This window comes from Schistocerca cancellata, chromosome 7, assembly GCF_023864275.1.
Source record: "Schistocerca cancellata isolate TAMUIC-IGC-003103 chromosome 7, iqSchCanc2.1, whole genome shotgun sequence".
Classification (NCBI taxonomy): Eukaryota; Metazoa; Arthropoda; class Insecta; order Orthoptera; family Acrididae; genus Schistocerca; species Schistocerca cancellata.
Genome location: NC_064632.1, coordinates 62,160,881 through 62,177,424, shown reverse-complemented (window position 1 = coordinate 62,177,424; position 16,544 = coordinate 62,160,881). Strand labels below are relative to the sequence as shown.

Here is a 16,544-nt window from a genome sequence, read left to right as displayed (position 1 = left end):
TGGCAGAATTTTACGACAAAGGTCTTTCAAAGCTTGTCCACCACTATGATAAGTGCCTCAGTGTGTTTGGTGACTATGTGGAAAAGTAGTATGTCAGTCACTCTTTCAGATGTATATAATAATATGTATTTCTTGTACTTAGTTTTTTTTAATGCCAGAACGTTCCCTTCTTTCTGAATAGCCCTCATACATATGTCATTTTGAAGAGAAACCCTGGAAGTGCCCCCCTCCCCCATGTATACTGCCACAGCATAGTTTGGTAATTTGCCGATAATCAGCGATAGTCGCAAACATGGCGAGTTTAGGTGGGGAGAGAGCTGCTTCATGAAATGGCCTCTCCGATCACCAAATCTCACTCCCTGTGACTTTTTTTGTGGAGACACATTAAAGATCTAGTGTATGTACCGCCTCTAGCACATGATATAGCAGAGCTACAGGAAAGAATATGGGAAGCGACTGCCACAGTCGATGATGCCATGCTGGGACGGGTATGGCAAGAATTCGATTACCGTATTGACGTCTGCCAGGTCACTTGTGGTTCACATATCAAATATTTGTAAAAAAAACTTTCAGAGTTGCTCTTCAAAATGCAGTATGTATAACATAGGTACAATGTTTAGTTCTTGTGCAATAGATAATTGAAAGTGTTCCCAGACTTTATGTACACTCTGTGTAAGTGGCAAAGCATATTTCAAACTGCATAGTTTTGAGATGATGATACTGGGAGGTAACTTTCAAACAGCCCACATACTGAATCAAGCACCAAGGTAAAGACTTGTTGTTTCACAGTGTGCTGTTTGTCAAGATATGAACTCAGCATTCCCTCAGATTTTTTCTGTAGCTAACAGTCTGTTGTTATTCTTAAGAACTTCAATATCACTCTGTCCTTTGTACCACATTCTCACACATTTACTATAATAATAATTTATTTCTTTGCAACACTTTGTCTCCACCAGTTACATAGATAAGCAGAAATGCTCCCTTACATTATCACAACTTGCCTGAAATTCACATTTCCCCTAATTTTCTGTTAGAATATATTTTATTCTCCCATATTCACTTCCATTTCTTCTTACTACTACTGTGCTGTAGAAACCAGAGTTACGATTGTTGGACCAGAGCTGCAGAGAAAAAACTATAATTACAATATAAAATAGTAGAATAAAAAGGCATGATGACAATTCTCAGTATGTTAACTGGATATTGACAATAAAAGTACATAGTTTATGTCTTACTGCTCTACAGCTGACAGTAAAGAAATTGAAATATGATAGTATTAACAGTACATGGGACAGAAGATGAGTGTCTACTTACAGATTTCTGAAACAAGAACACCTGAGGTAAAATTGATGATATTACTCACACACATGCACACAAGATATTGACTTCCACACTGCAGAAGTGTTTTTAAAACCTTCTCCATTGGCTGAAAGAGGTCTTTTAATGAATAAGTATTAAAAATGCTAAAAGCACTAAACTAGAGATTCAGTATACACTAAACTAGAGATTCAGTATACACTCAACTGTTTCATTTCGACTCTGTTCCAGTTCTTTTTGTGTCAGAACGTGTTTTAACAGATAATGTTGTCTTATCACATTTATTACTGATCTTATTTTCTTAACACCTTTTTAGAAAATAAGAATAACAATTAGAATTATAAAGAGAATGATAAGCGAATTGCTTTACAATCTGCTTGCAGTATCATACACACCCCACCTAGAAATCAGATATAGTTTGTGGGTTCTGTTGCAAGTAAAGCCCATTTTCTGGTGCTGTAGTGCCGTACATATGATAAATCACCTCTTTTTAAATTAGCATTTGTCGATAATCTGTTAATATGCTCATGAGCTGGGGAATTAGATATTGCATAGTCAATAGAAATAGATTATTTTGTCTTTTGTTTGTAGCTGATAGAACAGCATTTTCAAATGTTGAAATGTAATTAAATTCACGTTCACAAACATTCCGAGTGGAAGAGGAATGATACAAATAAAAAGTTCATAATGTGATTAAAATGACATGACAAAGGAATAGAAATAAAAAAATACATTTAAATCAATTATTGATAAATGAATAAAAATAATGCTCAAACTTACTTTGACAAAGATTTTAAGAAAATGTTAAGCATTTAATCTTTTGCATGATAGGCCCTTACCACGTCCATTATGCTACACAACCAGTCCATTCATCAGAATGTATTTAAAACTAACAAGTGTCATGTCAGATTCTGAATATTTATTTATTTTTTATGCCTCCTCCCATCAGGGTGAATGGCTGCAGGGTGTGATGTCTGGGATCTTAACCTACATCAGTCTATAGGCGGTTTCAGAAATGTGATCCCACCACCTGGGACCTCTACTTGTAAGACAACAAATGCATGGATGCACAGCATAAGTGTGAGATTGGTGTGTGGAATGAGATGTATTGGCGAAGGCAACAAGGTTGTACAGACACAGTGTGGAATAGATTTGCCACCTCCACTGAGAAAATTCCATTTTTATTTGGAGTTGTTGAACAACAGTGGAGAAAGTAACTTTGGAATCAATGAGAGCTGATGCCTAGAGTGCTACTGTAAGTTAAGCAAAAGACATCCTGCAGATTTTGATGGTGTATGGCAAAAGAAAGGTCACACTTCTCTCAAGGTGTTGTCTCTTCAGTTTGGGAAAGTTCTTGATTTTTGAGTGCTTGTGCAAGTCCTGATAAGATTACATAATGATGAGTGAAAATTTCTGACAGATACAGTGGAGAAATGAAAGTTATTGGTGTAGGCAAAGGGTTCAATCATTCAGAGGTGAAACACTGTGTACACTGTGCCAGGTATATGGGTGATTTTGACAGTAAGATTTTTCAGTGTGTGGTGCAATATAATCCGAACAAAGAACTGAACATTATGAAACTTGAATGTTTTGATCGTGCCCAAACACATTTAGGTAGGAAGTTGATGAAAGACTAATAATTTAAAAGAAATGAGGGAAGCTGTGTGGGCCCTCCTCTTTCACAGGGTTGCTACAGACGAGGAGCCATATCATTATCTCTGTCCAAAGCATCCTGTATGCAGAAATGCTTGCCTAAAACAGTATTTGTGTGCCTCAAATCCCTAAGAACTGGTTTCATGGATGTAATATTGTGTTTCAATGCAGAATAGTCAGCAGGATAGAAGTTTTCAGTGATACAGACATAGAGCCTGGAGTGAACATGAAGAGTGCACTTGTCAGTTTAGCAGTTGAGGGTGTGGGAGGCCAAGAAAAGTGCTGTACAGATGACAAAAGAGGCCAGATTTTTAAAAAGAGGCTCCAAAAATAAGCTGTAGGATATAGAAACCTGTTGGCAGTGTTGTACCTGGCAAATTTTAACTTTGAAGAAGTGAAATGAAATGAAATCGTATAGTATTTTGGCTGGGAGACACCTTATGGAGTTGTTTGGCCGTGTGGTGCATGTCTTTCTGTTTGACGCCACTTCGACAACTTTGCACGTCAGTGAAAGTGAGATGAATGAAATGATGAGAACAACACACAAAACCAGTACCTGAGCAAAGAAAATCTCTGACTTGGCTGAGAATCAAACACAGGACCCCGTGATCTAGAGGTAGCAACGTTGATCACTAGACTGTGAGCTGTGGGCTCTAAGTTGAACATATCATACCAAAAAACTTTAATTGCATTTTCCTGGAAGTATAAAATTTTTAGTTTTAGGTACAATTTTCTCTGAAACTAATACACGTGTGTCAGTGAAACTAGGCACAGAAATTAATTACATCATTTTCATTAAAGTGTCCTAGAATTATGACAGTCAAATAAAAGGTGTGATACATATTTTGGTAATACTTTTTTAAATGCCAATTTTTTAAGTCTCATACTTTTGATAAATTTCTACCGATAACAATGATACTGTCGTACAAGTAATATGCTTTGAAGAAAATATGACAACTTATGTAAGTTTCAAATTTAGTGTTATTTGAGCAAATAGTTTTCGAGAAATGGGTACCAGCTTTATTATGATCACCCATAGGCAATTTGCTCAGTGCTGGGTCCCCTTAAGCAAAAATTGTGAGTGAGTATATGTATTGTAATATCAATGCAAGAATTTCTAATTTATTAAATACACTACTAGCCATTAAAACTTGAACACAATGAAGAAAGCATGCAACAAACATAAAAGTGTCATAAACTGTACAACAAGCTCGAATGATAGCGTGATTAGCATTTCAGTGCAATCGCATAAAGTGAGCAGGAGTAACGCCACCTACAGTCTGTGTTTAATGAAAGATTTTGTAACAAGATTCCCATTTGTAAATTGTATTTGAATGTTTTTTGTTTGTGTGATTGTGCTTTGCCTTGTGTAAGAAGGAGAAACATCTACCAGCATGTGTCGGAATTTGGTAGTCATACTGATTCAGCACCTTGAGTAATGTTATGGGGTACCATAGAGTACACAACAATTATCACCTCTGATTCACTCTTATGGTAATTAGGACAGCAGGCATTACGTTTCAGACATGTAAAGGCTGATGGCTGTGCCCTGTCTTCAAGGTCTCTGTGACATTAGCTTTCAACAGAATAATGCAAGACCACAAGTAAATGTCCCATTGAGCTCAGTTTGACTCAGTGCTCATCTCGATCAGTGCTGTTGTTGATGCTACAGATGGCAGCTCTGTGTACTAAATTTCACACCATGTATACCTTCAAATCATCTAAAAAAAAAATGTATTCTTTCTACACACACACACACACACACACACAACTTAAAATTTTGTTATTTATTTCCATTTTAATGGCCAGCAATTAACTTTGAATACAGCCAGATACAATTTTGAACTAAAAATTTATTTTGCACCGACCTGAGTTTCTGTACAACATTATTTTCCCGGTAGATAATTCAGGCAAGGAAACTGAGGTGGTGACGCATTTTCGGACACCACTCATTCACAAGCTACATTACAGCTTCTAAAGTTTTCAGTACCGGTACATATTTTGTATATTGATATGTTCAAGCCAGTAAAGATAAATGAAAAATCTCTACCTTGGAAGATCTGTTAAGCATAGCTGATAACAACAGTGAAAACAGATATAAATTGCAAGCTGTTAGGGTTATCCATTCAACGGGGAGGGGGAGTTATTTCTGGATTCCGAATGGCTCCCCATTGGGCAAAACATTTTTTAAGTTCAGAATTTCTTCTGTGCCCTTAATCCATAATTCTTCTTTTTGGTTCATATGAATATCTATTAGATTGCTACTCAGCTTAAAGATGACATGTTGAGTTGAAGGCTGGCACAACAGGAAGAAAAATCACACACACACACACACACACACACACACACACTCCAACCCGGAGTGTGTGTTATTACAGATAGTTCTTAATTTTTATTACTATATGTCCACATTGACTATGGAATCAGCTCAGATCTTTCTCTGACTCCTTTCCATAGTTCTGCTGGTGCAGTATGAAAAATTGTATACAATATTGAGCTCCATTGCTGAAAGTTAAGATAGCTTACATTATTATTGACTTTCCATCATTTTTCTGGTGATCCAAAAACATTAAAGTGCTGAAGGCTCGGGAGCTTAGTACTTTAGACGTGTCTGTACCACGGGATTCATACATCCCTTGTTGTATGCCAGGTCAGCACATGAAATGAAAACCCAGTTTTCTGTTGACAGTGCTGTATTTTTCCATGGGTAATGCTAGAGCTCTAGACCTGCAGAATAGACAGAAATGAAAGGACCTGGTATCAGTTTGGAGTGGTTTGGTATAATGCTCCAATGAATACATTCATATGCTTACTTCCTGTTTGTACAACAACATTTATAAAACTTTTTATTTTTTGTAAGTAAGTAATAAATACTATTCTTTGTTGTGTTTATGATATACATGTTATTTGTTTTTCTACTGTATTGTTACAGATCTGAGTGGAGAGTAGCCTCCAGCAGAACAGTGAATGTGTAAGTAGTAACTCCTGTGAGGATAATGAGTGTAGCACTAACAAATGTGGTGGGACGCAACAACGACATCCAGTCAGTTTGCTGTGCAATAAAAGAAACTGGACTTCAGTACACCTAGGAAAAGTAATGACAGATTATACAAATAGAGAACGGTACAGTTCAGACGTAGCATTTTCTAGTGAATTCAGGTGCATCATTTGTCCAGTTATGAACCATCTGCGTCACACCATGAGAAATTCGAGAAGTGATCTCGGTTTGATGTCGTACATTATGTGCAATGAAAGTTGGCTGTGGAGTGCACTTGGGTCTCCAGTGCTAAGTGCTCTTGAAACTTGTAAAACAATGTACAAAGCTGGCAGGAAATGACTATATTAAGCAAATTTGTGTAAATGTTATTGATGAATGTTGTTTTTATGAGGCTTTTATCCGTTGTACATTTTATTCATGTGGACTTTTATTTGTATATTTTATACAAAAACTTTTATAGCAGGAAAAACAAAATACTACTGTTGCTCACTTTTATTCTGTAAGCCAATGGCTTACAGTAAACAGTGTACACTGATTTTATTTCAGTTGTTGTATTTGAGTATAATATACACATTTAATTTTCATACTTTCTCTGATCTCTCAGCCTGGTATTTAATTGATTTTTGTATCTGCAGTAGTGACTTTGTATTGATTTCATGTATTTTCTTATGCACTTTGAAGTACAAGCCAGTTATACAAACACAGTTAAAATAAATGTGACTGCAGATCCATTACTTGCATGAGAAATTTGCCATTCTTTTCTTCAGTCACGTATGTTATTTCATTGCTACAATGTGGATGACCTGCAAACCTAAAACAGAAAATTTCCCTTCTCCCATTGCAGGTTTCCTTTTCCTTATACTGAAAAATGAAACTGATACAAAATTGTACATTTAGAGTAATAACTCATCTAATTGTAGAAGTGTTGAATAATGGATATGCCCACGAATAAGAACTTTCAGTGGTAAAGTCGTAACTGAGCAAAAGTACACTGATGAACGAGAACATTGTGACCACTGCCAACTGTGAGGTAGAAAGTCACCAGGCGGCATTGCGAGTGTGACGTGTCAGGGAAAGTACATAAGTGCAGAATCATTCTAGCATTACTACTGGCTACACATGAGAAAATCCACTGACATAAGAGACTTTCACAAACAGCATGTGGTTATGGCCCAGCATCTACGTAGTAATGAGTCTCTCAGAAATGCCGAAGCCGGTCGGCTGTTTGCGTTTTCTGTTTTGAGCTTCTATGGAAAGTGGTTGAAGGAAAATGAAAACATATGCAGGAGACAAGCGTATTGGATGTTGTGTCTCAACACAGAATGTGGTGATCCTAACTTGCCCTCTCAGTAAAGCAGGATAGGAGGTGATCAGCTGCAGATTTGATGACATAGAGCAGTGCTGGTGCAGGCAAAATTCTGTCAGAGCACACCATTCAATGCACAACTTTTGAACATGGTCTCTGCAACAGAGAACCCCTACATGTTCCCATGTTGACTCAACGACATCATCAGTTACAGTTGCAATGGGCACAAGATAGTTGAGACTGGACCATAGATCAGTATAAATGTCACGCCTAGTGGGTTCTTGTTTCACATGTCACATGTTCAGATATACTGTTGTCCTGGCGAGGGTCTGCTCGAAATGCACACTGCGCCATGGACGCAAGCAAGCCTGTGAGTGCAACATGCTAGCATATCCAGTATGATCAAAGGCACCAGTGCAGCTGTGTACTGTTAAAATTATTGTGGACTGCCTGTATGCCTTCAGTGCAGCTGTGTACTGTTAAAATTATTGTGGACTGCCTGTATGCCTTCATGCTTCATTTCTTCCTTGATGGCAGTTGTATCTTTCAGCAGGATAATTGCCCATGTCAAGAGGCTATAACCATGCTACAGTAGTTTGAGGACCTTGATCTTGGCCATCAAATTCACCTTATCTGATGAAGCATATCTTGGTCAGTATCGGACACCAGCTCTGCACCCATAAACTGTGGGCCTATAACTGCGGTAATTGCATGACGTGTCCTTAGACATTTTGTGCCATGCAGCTCCATACACGTAGCAAGGACTTGTTGAACCCATGCCATGCAGAATCGCTGTTGTATTGCAGTCCACAGATGGAATAGTAAGCAGGTTGTCATAATGTTTTGTCTCATCAGTATGTGTATTGTCACATATTATGCCACAGACACCCATTTTTTTCCCTTCATTCGTATTTCAAGACTGGCAGTGGAAATGAATTTCGTAAAATCTACTTATGTGTAGGAATAAACAGGAATTATTTTTCTCCTGAATTCTCATTAGACATTGTGACATGTGAAAATAAAATGCCTGAGAAGACAAAATACATGGGAGTATATGGTTGGGATGTGGATATAGTGGAGTTGAAGCAGATGCAGGAGGAGAGCTTGAGCCTACACAGTGATTCATCATTTATGTCATATACAGGTTGTTACAAAAAGGTATGGCCAAACTTTCAGGAAACATTCCTCACACACAAAGAAAGAAAGTATGTTATGTGGACATGTGTCCGGAAACGCTTACTTTCCATGTTAGACCTCATTTTATTACTTCTCTTCAAATCACATTAATCATGGAATGGAAACACACAGCAACAGAACGTACCAGCGTGACTTCAAACACTTTGTTACAGGAAATGTTCAAAATGTCCTCCGTTAGTGAGGATACATGCATCCACCCTCCGTCGCATGGAATCCCTGATGCGCTGATGCAGCTGTGGAGAATGGCGTATTGTATCACAGTCGTCCACAATATGAGCATGAAGAGTCTCTACATTTGGTACCGGGGTTGTGTAGACAAGAGCTTTCAAATGCCCCCATAAATGAAAGTCAAGAGGGTTGAGGTCAGGAGAGCGTGGAGGCCATGGAATTGGTCCGCCTCTACCAATCCATCGGTCACTGAATCTGTTGTTGAGAAGCTTAGGAACACTTCGACTGAAATGTGCAGGAGCTCCATCATGCATGAACCACATGTTGTGTCATACTTGTAAAGGCACATGTTCTAGCAGCACAGGTAGAGTATCCTGTATGAAATGATAACGTGCTCCATTGAGCGTAGGTGGAAGAACATGGGGCCCAGTCAGGACATCACCAACAATGCCTGCCCAAACGTTCACAGAAAATCTGTGTTGATGACGTGATTGCACAATTGCGTGTGGATTCTCGTCAGCCCACACATGTTGATTGTGAAAATTTACAGTTTGATCACGTTGGAACGAAGCCTCATCCGTAGAGAGAACATTTGCACTGAAATGAGGATTGACACATTGTTGGATGAACCATTCGCAGGAGTGTACCCGTGGAGGCCAATCAGCCGCTGATAGTGCCTGCACACGCTGTACATGATACGGAAACAACTGGTTCTCCCGTAGCACTCTCCATACAGTGACGTGGTCAACGTTATCTTGTACAGCAGCAACTTCTCTGACGCTGACATTAGGGTTATCGTCAACAGCACGAAGAATTGCCTCGTCCATTGCAGGTGTCCTCATCGTTCTAGGTCTTCCCCAGTCGCGAGTCATAGGCTGGAATGTTCCGTGCTCCCTAAGACGCCGATCAATTGCTTCGAACGTCTTCCTGTCGGGACACCTTCGTTCTGGAAATCTGTCTCGATACAAATGTACCGCGCCATGGCTACTGCCCCGTGCTAACCCATACATCAAATGGGCATCTGCCGAATCCGCATTTGTAAACATTGCACTGACTGCAAAACCATGTTCGTGATGAACTCTATCCTGTTGATGCTACGTACTGATGTGCTTGATGCTAGTACTGTAGAGCCATGAGTTGCATGTCAACACAAGCACCAAAGTCAACATTACCTTACATGAATTGGGCCAACTGGCGGTGAATCGAGGAAGTACAGTACATACTGACGAAACTAAAATGAGCTCTAACATGGAAATTAAGCATTTCCAGACACATGTCCACATAACATCTTTTCTTTATTTGTGTGTGAGGAATGTTTCCTGAAAATTTGGCCTTACCTTTTTGTAACACCCTGTAGACTTGCAAGAATGATGGGCTGTGGCACCTCAGCACAGTCTTACTTGACGGTTACTAAAAGGTGTTTATGTAAAATTGTAATATTTTTTTTAATCTGGCTGCTTTATAGTGTACATTCAGACATAGAGACAAGCATGTTTTGGTAGGTGAGTGAATTAAGTTCCTAACATTCGCAGCCTGTTTAAAAATTAACGAGACTGTATAGAAACAATATTTTTTTTAAAAGTACAATCGAATCTTAATGCCTTCAAAACAGTTGCTGAAGGAGTAATGCACTCTTCCGCAAGAGTTACAAGCTGGCATTACTTTCAGTTACTGCTTTGCCAAAACAAGTGTTCTGACCTGAAAAGGATTAACACGTGGGTGTTATGAGGATTGCCCTAGGGAAGTGTGATAGCAACTCTTGTTCTCTATACATATGAATGATCTGACAGATAGGGTTAGCAGCAGTTTGCGACTGTTTGCTAATGATTCTGCTGTTTACAGGAAGTGTCATTGTTGACTGACTGAAGGAAGATACAGGATGAATTGGACAGAATTTCTATTTGGTGCAATGAATGGCAACTTGCTCTAAATGTTGAAAGTTAATGCCGATGAGTAGGAAAAACAATCCTGTAATGTTCAAATACAGTATTACTTGTGTGCTGCTCAAGATGGTAAAGCTAATTAAATATCTAGGAGTAATGTTGAAAAGTGACAAAATGGAATATTCATATAAGGTTGGTTGTACAGAAGGCGAATGGTTGAGTTTGGTTTATTGGGGGAATTCTAAAAAAGAGAGCTCATATATAAAGGAGACTGTTTACAGAGTACTTGTGCAACCCTTTCTTGAGTGTCTTCCCACCAGGTCGAAATTAAGGGAGACATTAAAGCAATTCACAGGCATGCTGCAAGATTTGTTACAATTAGCTATTCCTTCCGTATTGACATGACTTCTCTCCACTGAAAATATTGCTCTGGGTTGAAAATCACTTGTGTGAAGGCTGTGCCTACACATCTCTTACCACCAAACAGGTCTTGGTTCTGTATTAGTTTATTACTATTGTCTCTCTCTTATCGTCCACACCATGAGTCATATAAGGAGCCCCAGGTATGCCCTCTTTGCTCGAAGTCAGATTTTACCATGTCCTTTTACCAGAGTTGGTCTTATGTCTCAGTTTCAAATCACACAGTAGTCTTGGTAGCTTGTTATTGTCCATGTGGCACACATCATACCATTTCAGCTGCTGCGAGATTATTTTGTCTTACAGCTTGGACCTGTTTTCAGATTTCCTCATGTAAGATTGCTATTGCTTTGAATATTTCTGACCACACTATGAACAAACCTTGTACTGGTATTCACAGATGATGCATTTTAGTGCTCTTTCTTGTTCCATATTATGTCTTTATTTGATAGAAACTTCTACTTGTGTGAATTCTCTGAGTGACTACTTCGTCTATGGAACCAGTATCAGAGACAACACTGCCACAATATTTGAAATGATGGGTCATCTGTAGCCGTTTCCTATCCATTTCAAAATGTCCCATTGATTGCCCATTTCTGTTCTTGACCATCACCAAACTTTTCTCCTGCTTAAGATGAGATCATATACTTTAGTAACTTTTGTCCAGGTTTTTATTTAATCTTGAAGATGTTCTTTAGTGTTTTTCCACAGATGTAGGCATCAGCAACAACATGTTACACAGTTTTCATTTTATCAGCTTTAAGGATCTGATGTACTTTTCTGTGGATCTTGTGCATTACAGTAATGAAATGGAGAGAAGACAGAATTTCACCTTGTTGTAACCCAGATTTCGTGTGAAGTGTGGGTGTCATTCCTATGGGTGTTTTAAGTTTACAGTTGGTACCTTCATACAAATTTTTGATCATGTGTACCATGTCATCTTGTATTCTATTTTTCTTCAGTGTTTCGACGCCTTTTCACTGTTCACTGTATTGAACATATTCTTTGCATCCAGAAAGGCTAACAAGAAGTCACAGTTGCATTCTTAGTATTTTTCCATTAATTGGCGGAGACAGAAAATTAAAGCAGTTGTCTATTTTCCCTTCCTGAATCCGTACTGTTCTTCCAAGGGATTTTCTTCATAGAGTGTTCCCCTTTTACTCTGTACAATTATTTCGTAAAGTTTCCCCTTTTTATCACCTTTCTTGAAAATTGGGATTATGATGCCCATTTTCCAGTCAGCAGGTACCGTCTCTTCTTTCCACATATTTTTTATGTACTTGGAATGTTCCTTATCTCTCTTCAACATCTCGTACATCATTTTCATATTGCCATTAACATCCTCCATATTTCTTAGTGACTGCATAGTTCCTTATTATGGGCAATGAAGTATTTTGTAAACATGTTCTTGTTCAGCAATAGCAGTTCTTATTCTGTCATTACACAATGGCATTTCCTTCCATTTATTTTTGTGCCACTGATTCCCCCACAGAACTTCTCAGTATCGTAACAAGATTTTCTTTCAGATCTTTCCACTTCTCAGCGGTTTCTATGTCTGTCCTTAGAAGCACAGTCCTGATGTTGTCTTCCAACTCTGCTTCTCTATCACTGGCCTTCAGTTTCCATGTCCTGAGTTTCTCTTCGTGTGCCCTTCTCAGTTTTAACATTTTGAATCTGTATCAGCCAATGAGGAACCGGTGATCACTTTAACATCTAGCAATCTATTTTGCTGTTGTTTGTCAGTCAAAATATACTATATAAGAGATTCCCATCCATATCTTTCGATCTTATACCTTTTTTGTTTGTGATACCAAGAGTTCACCCCTACAAGTTAGTTCCTCATACTGTAGCCAAGGAGTCTATTACCTTGTGTTTTTTGTGGAGCTGCCCATGTGACCACAGAATACTCTCGTACCCATCTCTTGCAGTCCCCATTCGGCCTTCATATCACTTGTGATTACTGTTCTTTCCTCTATTACTCTTCCCTTAACGTCATCTTCACAACCAGCCTGTGGTGCTATCACCATGTGAAACTGATAGTCTTGGAAGAATTTAATTTTAGTACAATGTTAAGAATCTGATCAGAAACAGATTTTACATCGACCATACGATCTTTCATTTGTGACCCATAATAGTACCACAGTTTTTTGCTTGGATTCTCCTGACCAGGATAGATGATATCCCACTCAGTTCTTTTGATCTTTGTCCCTTCCATTTGGTCTCACTGAGTCCAAGTATGTCGATTTTCATCAAGTCCATGCATTCTTCTATTTTGCCTCTTTGTATTGGAATATTAAGGCTGACAATTCTGGCAGGATCAATGATGAGTTGTGTGTGTTCTCCTCATTAGTTGTGATGTAGCACTGGATATTGTACAGTGTTTAATAATATTGCCAGAGGGAGAAATATAGTTATTTTATCACTGCATTGTTTCCATTCTGTTTGAAAGCAATTTCATTTGTTCAGAAGCTGGCTTGCCAGATCTATCACTACCAAATGTTGGTCTGTCAGAGCACACATTATTAGCTGCTGGAGTTTCCACTCTTATGTTCTTTTAATATTGTGTGTTCTGTCACTGACACCGACAGTGTTCTGTTTCAATTGTTTTCTTCATAGCTCAGTCCACAACCATTAAATTTGGTGCAAACTAACACATTTTCTCTAAAGTTGTAATATTATGTAATACTTTTATTTGTTTTTGTCCAATTCAGGGGTGTATACGCAGACAAGGGAAGAAAAATTCCCAGATTTCCCCGGTTAAAAATACACTTTTTCCTGGGTGGAAAGATAGTTTTTCCCTCCTAATAGACAGCATATTTTACTCTCGGAACTGTATAACTTATCAGTCCTTTGAATGGTTATGGTTTTATACATGAGCGTAGAATTTCCCGGTGCTTCAGAAACAGAACTTGGGGGAAAAAACACCTTTTGGAAAGGTGTTTGATGTGCAGTAACATGTACGGTGCTTATTTTTGTTTTACAAAAGTATAAATTCGAATTCCATCAAACACCGCATGTTATTTTCCGAAGCATTGAAATCGAGATTGCGATGCGTATTTGTAAGACAGTCATAGCTCATGTCATGTGATCTCACCAGCCGATATTCAGATATATATATATAATGGTGCTACAAGAAAAACAAAGCTTTCACTTATAATATTGGTCTCTAAGGCCAATGTGCTGCAAGAAAAGCTAAGCTTTCCCATATAATGTTGGTCTTTTATGCATGTATTACATTTTAAGATATATCACACAAATGTGCCAGTAATTTTTTTAATAATGACATATAAGTGTGATCTTCTGGGCTATAAATTCTTCTAAATGGCTCGTCATCAAAGAGCTGATTTATAAATGAGTCCCAGATTGCCAGTGAAGTAGGCATTGACCTGATATTAACCTTTTCAATGTCGTTTTGGGATGTAAATTTCCTTGGGTACCAGTACTTCGTTATCTCATGTCTGGTTCTTTGTTATGGCATAATGTCATACGTGCTAGAAGATGAAAATGTACACTTGAAATGCACCGAACAGTTGAAACTAGCCAATAGTTTGAAATAAACCCTTGTTTCAAATATACTGACAGCCTCAGGGGAAAAGATTAATAAAAGAAAATTTCTTCAGCAAACCGATAAAAATAACTTCATTGTTCTGCATGCCAGTTAATGCTTGACTGTCAGAAAGGTGGAAATAAAATAAAATCTGAACTAATAATGTATTTAAGCCTTCCGTAATTATGTGAATGCATTTTAATTCACATGATAGCTCCCAGCCAAAGAAATCAATTTTGTTTTCATTTGACATGAGTGCAGTAGACAATGAGGAAACAGCAAAAACACTAAATGTACACACGGGTCACATGGAGACTACCCGCTTCCCTATTGTAACTCAGACTGCTCTGCGCATCAGACCCGTATCTACGATATTTCCGAACAGGGACAATAGTAGATAGGGGCGTCCCTCGAGTGTTTGAGATAGGATGTCAAAAATTTTTAAAAAATCAAATTTTCAAAAATATGTTCATTTTGTAGCGCACATCTTTCTGAAGAGTCTGATACATAAAACATACGTGTCCGAGGAATTGTAAGACATGTTATTTGATTTTAAGTGTGCCAAAGTGCAGCGCCACAGCTCTTCACACAGCATTCTTCTATCGCACATCCCTGTCTATCGCTCTGTGGAATTGAAACATGTCTATTTTGTATTGGATGCCATCAGACTATATTCTGGACAGTGGAAATTAAAATGTCCTATGGTGCCTCTCCTGCTTCCAGTCGGCTGGTTTGCCATCCTGCCCCTCCTTTTTTTAAAAAAAAAAAAAAAAAAAAAAGGATTAGCTAACAACTTGCTGCTTTGTGTGACATAAAATTAAGTATAGGATACATAAAACCAGTAAAGAGAAGAGACAGGCAAGACGGTACACATTTCTTCCATCCTTAGCTCCTAGAATTTTTTTCTCTCTAATGTTGCTACAGCTTTACATGGCTGCTTTCCTTTCTGCGAAAGGATCTGTTACCTCATCAAAGTTTGTCAAATGTTTTGCTACATGAAAAATCGAAATGCTGTTGTCTAATATTGAAAAAGCTGTAATTAAAATAGGCCCAAGACTGGTGTGGTTTCTCAACCTGATTACTTGTATTTTGTCACTGTCTGCAAGATAAAACAAAATAGGTCTTTATAATACTGCAGCAATTGTAACACACGCCAAATAAACCAGACTGTTTTGGCAGAAATGGTCATTTTTATAACACGGCAGAATATAATTCACAAAGTAACAATATCAAATGCCTATTAGGCCTAATACAAGCAAAAAGCTTTACGTTAGGAAATAGTTTCACACTTCATTCATACGCTCCAATTTCTCAAGCACAAGATCGAAAAGTAGTAGTGCGAAATTTTTATATAAATTTGGAATTGTCATATTCTTACATAATTTAAGTGATGTCACCATTTCTTCTCCTTCCTTGTTCTAACAAACAATGTTGTCATCGCTAATTCTGTATCTACTCCTGCCAATGTCAAAGCTTATTCGCCGGTTAACTTCACTAATTCTGTCAGAACCACCAGTTTAGTTATCCTGCGATTATTCTCCGGTTAGGTATTGTTACTTGTTCATACGACGCGTTTTCCACACTACTTCCAGAATAGACCTTAAAGGGACTGCTAGCCGGAGACTGTACAACTGGCCCTTGCTAGTATAGCGATCTGGCCAAAAATTTTCAGTCAAAATTTCATTTACTTGGATACACCGAGAAGATAATACGTACTTTTTCTTACCTGTTATTCCTGTTAGTCGTTTATTCGCACTCTGGTAGTCTGATTCAATGGATTTCGCTGGTAATCATAAAAATGCTCATCATTCACAAACCCAACCAACCACATAATCAGATAGTGGTTGGCTTTCTTTCATTCGGCTATACTCTGCTCAGCTCGTATAGCCCCTTTTGCCTGCAGGAAAGTTTATTTCTAGATATGACGAAGATTCCACTGACAGAGACATCACGCACATGCACGCATTCACAAATCAACTTATGATTCATTCAGAAATCAACTGGATGCTAGGCGCTTTGTGAAACAAGGTTTTTTCCTCAAGAATATTAATTTGCCCC

General features: G+C 38.2%; 2 protein-coding genes across 4 annotated transcripts in view; one reads left to right on the top strand and one right to left on the bottom strand.

The window, feature by feature from the left end:
• Positions 1–6,717, top strand: part of LOC126092566 (embryonic polarity protein dorsal-like) — a 106,734-nt gene extending 100,017 nt beyond the window's left edge. The window contains exon 12 of one of the 2 annotated variants that reach the window (XM_049908239.1): positions 5,903–6,717. The gene's annotated coding sequence lies outside the window, so the exon portion shown is untranslated. The remainder of the gene's footprint in view (positions 1–5,902) is intronic. The other variant, XM_049908240.1, reaches the window with a different exon arrangement.
• Positions 1–16,544, bottom strand: part of LOC126092568 (PSME3-interacting protein) — a 138,500-nt gene that overhangs the window by 7,647 nt on the left and 114,309 nt on the right. The window contains exon 8 of one of the 2 annotated variants that reach the window (XR_007521360.1): positions 997–1,121. The exons of the other annotated variant lie outside the window; for it this stretch is intronic. The gene's annotated coding sequence lies outside the window, so the exon portion shown is untranslated. Of the gene's footprint in view, positions 1–996; positions 1,122–16,544 lie in introns of those variants that run through there. 2 annotated transcript variants of the gene reach the window in all.